The sequence below is a fragment of the Scomber japonicus genome, chromosome 9 (assembly GCF_027409825.1).
Source record: "Scomber japonicus isolate fScoJap1 chromosome 9, fScoJap1.pri, whole genome shotgun sequence".
Classification (NCBI taxonomy): Eukaryota; Metazoa; Chordata; class Actinopteri; order Scombriformes; family Scombridae; genus Scomber; species Scomber japonicus.
This window is the reverse complement of record NC_070586.1, coordinates 2,289,314-2,296,813: the sequence shown is the minus strand read 5'-3', so window position 1 is coordinate 2,296,813 and position 7,500 is coordinate 2,289,314. Positions and strand designations below refer to the sequence as shown.

General features: G+C 50.3%; 4 non-coding genes across 4 annotated transcripts; 1 reads left to right on the top strand and 3 right to left on the bottom strand.

The window, feature by feature from the left end:
* Positions 1-5,314: 5,314 nt before the first annotated feature.
* Positions 5,315-5,396, bottom strand: trnas-gcu (transfer RNA serine (anticodon GCU)). The gene has a single exon. It is a non-coding gene; the product is annotated as a tRNA-Ser (tRNA).
* Positions 5,397-5,821: 425 nt separating this feature from the next.
* trnaa-agc (transfer RNA alanine (anticodon AGC)) lies at positions 5,822-5,894 on the bottom strand. The gene has a single exon. It is a non-coding gene; the product is annotated as a tRNA-Ala (tRNA).
* Positions 5,895-6,202: 308 nt separating this feature from the next.
* Positions 6,203-6,275, top strand: trnaa-cgc (transfer RNA alanine (anticodon CGC)). Its single transcript has one exon. It is a non-coding gene; the product is annotated as a tRNA-Ala (tRNA).
* Positions 6,276-6,600: 325 nt separating this feature from the next.
* On the bottom strand, positions 6,601-6,682 carry trnas-gcu (transfer RNA serine (anticodon GCU)). Its single transcript has one exon. It is a non-coding gene; the product is annotated as a tRNA-Ser (tRNA).
* Between the last annotated feature and the right edge of the window lie 818 nt (positions 6,683-7,500).

Here is a 7,500-nt window from a genome sequence, read left to right as displayed (position 1 = left end):
CCGAGCCTCCTCATCTGGCTCCTCTCAACGCGGAGGAGCAGCGGGTCTACTCCGAGCTCCTCCTGGATAACTGAGCTTCTCACCCTATCTCTAAGGGAGAGCCCAGCCAGCCTACGGAGGAAGCTCATTTCAGCCGCTTGTACCCGCAATCTTGTTCTTTGGGTCACGACCCAAAGCTCATGACCAGAGGTGAGGGTAGGAACCCAAAGCTCATGACCAGAGGTGAGGGTAGGAACCCAAAGCTCATGACCAGAGGTGAGGGTAGGAACCCAAAGCTCATGACCAGAGGTGAGGGTAGGAACCCAAAGCTCAGGACCAGAGGTGAGGGTAGGAACCAAGATCGACTGGTAAATCCAGAGCTTTGCCTTTCGGCTCAGCTCTCTCTTCACCACGACGGATCTGTGCAGAGTCTGCATTACTGCAGACGCCGCACCGATCCGCCTGTCGATCTCCCGTTCCATCCTTCCCTCACTGTGAACAAGACCCCGAGGTACTTGAACTCCTCCACTTGGGGCAGGATCTCATCCCCGACCCGAAGAGTGCACTCCACCCTTTTCTGGCTGAGGATCATGGCCTCGGATTTGAAGGTGCTGATTCTCATCCCGGCCGCTTCACACTCCGCGGCGAACCGATCCTGAGGTCACCAAACCGGACCCCCTCCACACCCTGGCTGCACCTAGAAATCCTGTCCATAAAGATTATGAACAGGATCGGTGACAAAGGTCAGCCCTGGCGGAGTCCAACCCTCACTGGAAACAAGTCTGACTTATTACCGGCAATGTGGACCAAGCTCTGACACCGGTCATACAGGGAACGGACGGCCCTTATCAGGGGGTCCGATACCCCGTATTCCCAGAGAACCCCCCACAGGACTCCCCGAGGGACACGGTCGAATGCCTTCTCCAAGTCCACAAAACACATGTGGACTGGTTGGGCAAACTCCCATGCACCCTCAAGGATCCTGCAGAGGGTGTAGAGCTGGTCCACTGTTCCACGGCCTGGACGAAAACCACACTGCTCCTCCTGAATCCGAGGGTCGATCCAGAGGCTCTGCCCCCGATGTCCACGCGATGCTGCAGAGTCGTGTCAACCATGACAGCCCCACAACATCCAGGGCCTTGAGGAACTCGGGGCAGATCTCATCCACCCCCGGGGCCCTGCCACCGAGGAGCTTTTTAACCACCTCCGCGACCTCCACCCCAGAGATAGGAGAGCCCACACCCGAGTCCCCCGGCCCTGCTTCCTTACCGGAAGGCGTGTCGGTGGGATTGAGGAGGTCTTCAAAGTATTCCTTCCACCGATCCACAACGTCCCGAGTCGAGGTCAGCAGCGCACCGTCCCCACCGTACACAGTGTTGATGGCGCACTGCTTCCCCCTCCTGAGACGTCGGATGATGGTCCAGAATCTCTTCAAAGCCGTCCAGAAGTCGTTCTCCATGGCCTCACCGAACTCCTCCCATGTCGCAGCTGCACTCCGCTTGGCCTGCTGCTTCTGGAGTCCCACAGGCCAATAAGGTCCTATAGGACTCCTTCTTCAGCTTGACGGCAGTATCCACCAGTGGGTTCGGAGATTGCCGCCCCGACAGGCACCAACCACCTTACGGCCACAGCTCCGGTCGGCCGCCTTAACAATGGAGGCACGGAACATGGCCCACTTGGACTCAATGTCCCCCGCCTCCCCCGGTACATGGTCGAAGCTCTCCCGGAGGTGGGAGTTGAAACTCTCTCTGACAGGAGACTCTGCCAGACGTTCCCAGCAGACCCTCACAATACGTTTGGGTCTGCCAGGTCTGACCGGCATCCTCCCCCACCATCGGAGCCAACTCACCACCAGGTGGTGATCAGCTGACAGCTCCGCCCCTCTCTTCACCCGAGTGTCCAAGACATGCGGCCGCAAGTCCGACGACACGACTACAAAGTCAATCATCGAACTGCGGCCTAGGGTGTCCTGGTGCCAAGTGCACATATGGACCCCCTTATGCTTGAACATGGTGTTCGTTATAATAGAACACCACTCGGGTTCAGATCGGGGGGGCCGTTCCTCCCAATCACACCCTCCAGGTCTCACTGTCACTGCCAACGTGAGCATTGGAGTCCCCCAGCAGAACGAGGGAATCCCCAGAGGGAGACTCTCCAGCCCCCCCCCTCCAAGGAGTCCAAGAAGGGTGGATACTCTGAGCTGGTCGGAACTTCTCAACCTCACGCACCAGCTCAGGCTCCTTCCCCACCAGAGAGGTGACGTTCCACGTCCCTAGAGCTAGCTTCTGCAGCCGAGGGTCGGACCGCCAAGGTCCCCGCCTTCGGCTGCCGCCCAGCTCACGCTGCGCCTGACCCCTTTGGCCCCTGCTACAGGTGGTGAGTCCACAGGAAGGGGGTCCCATGTCACCTCTTCGGGCTGTGCCTGGCCGGGCCCCATGGGTGAAGGCTCGGCCCCGGTGACCCGCGTCCGGGCGAGGGAAACTGTAGACCATTTATGTTGCTCATCATTAGGTGTCAAGTTATGTCATCTTCGACCACAACTTTGCCCAAACTTGAAAAACTGCTTTGTTGACTTTAAAAAGGGATCCAAGGGACAACTCAACTCCATTCCATAGTTTTATTTTTTATTTTCCTTGAAGGTGGGTTTGATTTTGTCGGTTAACAGGTCAGAACAGATAATGGATGGATCAGGGTGGAGTAGGTTGATAATCTACGATAACAGAAAATGTGAATTAGTTTCAAATCAATCAAACATTTTCTTCAAAAGATTTCTAAATAAATGTAAATGTACAAATGTAAGTAATAATTCAAATTAACTTAAGTCTCATTTGTTACATTAACCCTCCTGTTGTGCTCCCGGGTCAAATTGACCCCATCTCTTTTGACTGTTCCTCACTTCCTTCCTTCTCTCCTTACTTCCTTCCTCTTTTCATCCTTCCTTCTTTCCTCTCCTTACTTGCTTCCTCTTTCCGCCCTTCCTTCCTCACTTCCTTCCTCCCTCATTTCCTTTTTTCTCACTTCCTTCCTTCCTCTTTTCCTCCTTCCTTCCTCATTTCCTTTTTTCTCACTTCCTTCCTTCCTCTTTTCCTCCTTCCTTCCTCATTTCCTTTTTTCTCACTTCCTTCCTTCCTCTTTCCGCCCTTCCTTCCTCATTTCCTTTCTTCCTTCCTTGCTCTTTTCCTCCCTTTCTTCCTTCTTTCCTCCCTTCCTCATTTCCTTCTTTCTCCATTTCCTTCCTTCCTCTTTCCTCCCTTCCTTCCTCATTTCCTCCCTCCGTTCCTTCCTTCCTTGACCTGAGCACAACATGAGGGTTAACTGAAAGTATTACAGTACATTTTTCAATCATTTAACTACTACTCTTTAACTACTCCATAAATAATATATATATAGGCAATAAAGTAAATCACTTAAATCATGATACAACCAATTCAACTTAATTTACTTTGCCTACAAATTTCACAAAATGTCCACAATTAAGATTTGATTTCCCCTACCAGTTCAACCTTCGGTCAACCAACAGTTGCGGTCGTGTGTGAGGTGAGAGGGCCTGACTGAAAGTGCAGACAAACATTTCAAACCTCCTGGGTGTGCAGGTGAATGTGGTCCACTTCCTGTTCCTGTTCCTGATTATTTTGGTATTTTGGCTCTGGGGTCGCCCTCTGCAGGTTTGGAGGGATAGGGTTCTTTTTTCCTTTTTCTTTTCCTTCTCAGTTGACACAACGGCTGTGTCCCAATCTGGTCCCAATTGCGAGGCTGCATCCTCGAAGTACGCATTTAGAGGCCGATTACGTCACAACGCCGCGCGAAGGTTGTCCCAATTCGAAGACTCCTTCAAATGCAGCCTTGAAATGCGGCCTTCTTTTCCCTCTTTTTCGAGGATGCGCCGCTACTATCCTTCGCGGCCTCCCAGATGCTCCCAGATCCCAAGATCCTTTGCGCGAGACGTCTTTCTCGTCTTATGGGCGGGAACAGCTGGTGACGCAACCAGGAAATGCCTCGAAGGCTAGACCGTCTCATTTAACAACAGTTGATGCGTCCTTCGGAGGTTCCTCAGAAGGCAGCATCCTTCGAAGGCCGCAAAGGCCGCGTACTTCGAGGATGCAGCCTCGCAATTGGGACCAGATTGGGACACAGCCATAATTAGGTTTCCTGAGATACCCCTTTGTCTGGCCCCTCCCCCCGGACCTGTTTGCCATGGGAGACCCTACCAGGGGCATACAGAGCTCCTGGGTTCATTGGGACATGCAAACCCCTCCACCACGATAAGGTAGTATCCTGGTCTCCATGGTTACCAGATGAAATGTAATATTTAGAACAATAGTTTTCCATTAGCTTTATTTAATATAAAAGTTATCATTTATCCAGATTCTGGTGTTTAACTTCACACACACACACAAACACACACACACACACAAACACAGTAACACACACACACACACAAACACAGTAACACACACACACACACACACACACACATACACTCACACTCACACTCTCACACACACACACACACACACACACACACACACACACACACACACACACACACAAACAAACACCCACACACACACACACACACACACACACACACACACACACACACACACACACCTGAGCTCTTTGTGTATTCAGGTTATTGTCAGCTGATGATGATGATGATGAAAATTAAAATGTAATTTCTTTTGTTTCTTGTTTTCGTCTCGTTGCAGGTTGTTGTTGAAAAGACCCTGAACAGTCAGAGCTGCTGTCACCCCCCCCCCCATCTCACCCCCCCCATCTCAGCCCCCCCCCCCGGCTCTGTCTTATTGTCTCTTTTCTTCCTCAGTGAAAACATGTTTTGTGTGTTTTAATGAATAAATCTGTTTATTTATTTCGCGCTGCAGCATCCAAACACATCTTTTCTCTCTTCAGACGTAATGAGCCGGTTTGTCTTCATGTTTTTCTGCTTTTCTTTGTGACGAGAAGAAGAAGAAGAAGAAGAGAGGACGCCGTTATTTTCTCTTTTCTTCTGTTTAATTTACAGTCCTGTGTTCATGTTTGTATGTTTGACGTGTTCAGACAGTAACGACCTCGCTGCCTCTAACTCTGCTTTTCATCCTTTAAGATCTTCCACTGTGTTTCTGTCAGCGTTTTACTTCTGTCTGTATTTAAATCTTTGGTCGGATCCTTTGTCCAGTTTTCATGTTCTCGTCCAGTTTTGTTTTCTACTTCACTTTCACAAAGCTTCAGACACATTTACATTTTAAAAATCAGTTTACGTTTACCAAGAACAAAAAACAATCCCAGTGTTCCAGTTAGCTCGATGACGTGACAACACAGCTGACTAAAGTTGCTGCGACGAGGATGGGATTCGAACCCACGCGTGCAGAGCACAATGGATTAGCAGTCCATCGCCTTAACCACTCGGCCACCTCGTCTGTTAACGAGCAGGTTGAAAGTCCATCTTCTCGCGTTTGTCGTGTTTAGACACGCTGTGAAACACAGTGAGGTCAGGTGACGTGACTGGAGGTGTGAATAGGTGAGACACCTCTTTGGAAGGATTGAATCATAGCTGGCAGTCTAACAGCCCGTTCACGCATACAGACGTGAACACTGGAGACACAGCAGGACGCCTTTCATTGTCAAACCAACTCTGATAAACTGCCAACGCTACCCAAAGGGAAGTTGAGGAAAGTTCAACTTGATGCAAAAGTTAAGAGAAAAAAAAGGTGGAGTGGGAAGAGAAATCAGGCTAGCAAAGTGCTTACAGTACATGTAGGAGAGCTCTCTTCATATGAATTCTTTGTTGCAGCGCACAATAAAGTTGAAGGCAATATTGCGTCCTCAAAGAAAGAAAGCCTTGTGGAGAATGCGGGCATCGATCCCGCTACCTCTCGCATGCTAAGCGAGCGCTCTACCATTTGAGCTAATTCCCCTGTCTTAAGTATTTCAAGACTGTCGATCGCTCTCTCCGGCAGTCTGGAAATGAGGCTTTTCTCGTTGGCTTGTAGTCATGTGAACGCGGAGGACTGAATTGAACAGGACTCCAACTCACGCGTGCAGAGCACAATGGATTAACAGGTTTTTACACACACCCGGAAGGTGTGGAGGGTCTAATTTGTACACTTTCTAAGTGGATGAACCAAAGACAAAAAAGTTGTTCCACTTCCAGGAACATGAATCCTCCAGAGGGGCGGAAGTATGCGAAGCGCAGCGAGGAGCTAGACGACCTCAGCTTCCTGCAGGGGAATTAGCTCAAGTGGTAGAGCGCTCGCTTCGCATGTGAGAGGTAGCGGGATCGATGCCCGCATTCTCCAGAAGGCCTTTACCTATTTCCTCAACTGACTCAGGGAAGCTTGGCCACAGGGCTGGTTGGTAAACTCTTTTAGTTGGGAGGGTAAAAGAAAGTGGACACATGTAACAAGCTGTGATAGCTTCCTGCAATTTGGACCGTCTGTACCCTCGTAGGTATGTGAGGAAGGTCTTTGGACACGGCTTACTTTTGGTCAGTGGTGCGTGGATTGATTTGGCCTCCTTGGCTGGATGAACTGAACTGAATTAATGGCTGTAAATCCAGGCCTTGATGGTGGAGCCAGTTAGCTCGATGACGTGACAACACAGCTGACTAAAGTGGAGTTGCTGTGACGAGGATGGGATTCGAACCCACGCGTGCAGAGCACAATGGATTAGCAGTCCATCGCCTTAACCACTCGGCCACCTCGTCTGTTAACAGGCGGGTTGAAAGCCCATCTTCTCGCGTTTGTCGTGTTTGGACACGCTGGGAAACACAGTGAGCTCTGGGTTTAAAGACTCTTTGCTACATTTTCTTGTTCAGTATTGCTGTTATGCTAGTATTCACACACACACACACACATACACACACACACACACCCCCGCCACAGTGTGACAGGTAGTGTTTTTGACCTCAGCGTCGAGCTCTGACAGCGAGCTCACTGAGGGCTGTGATTGGTTGAGAGCTGTCAGCTGTCAATCAAAGCAAGAGGAGGAGGAATGGCGGGGGGGGGGGCATGTTGATTTATAGCTCAGACGCCAACACACACGCTGTCACACACACACACACACACACACACACACACACACACACACACACACACATCTGAACACACATACAGGTATAATGTCAGTATTACTCTGAGATAGAGAGAGAGAGAGAGAGAGAGAGAGAGAGAGAGAGAGAGAGAGAGAGAGAGAGAGAGAGAGACACACAGAGAGAGAGACACAGAGAGAGAGAGAGAGAGAGAGAGAGAGAGAGAGAGAGAGAGACAGAGAGAGAGACAGAGACAGAGAGGGAGAGAGAGAGAGAGAGACAGAGAGAGAGACAGAGAGAGAGAGACAGAGAGAGACAGAGAGAGAGACAGAGAGAGAGAGAGAGAGAGACAGAGAGAGAGACAGAGAGAGAGACAGAGAGAGAGAGAGAGAGAGACAGAGAGAGAGACAGAGAGAGAGAGAGAGAGAGACAGAGAGAGAGACAGAGACAGAGAGAGAGAGAGAGACAGAGACAGAGACAGAGAGAGAGAGAGA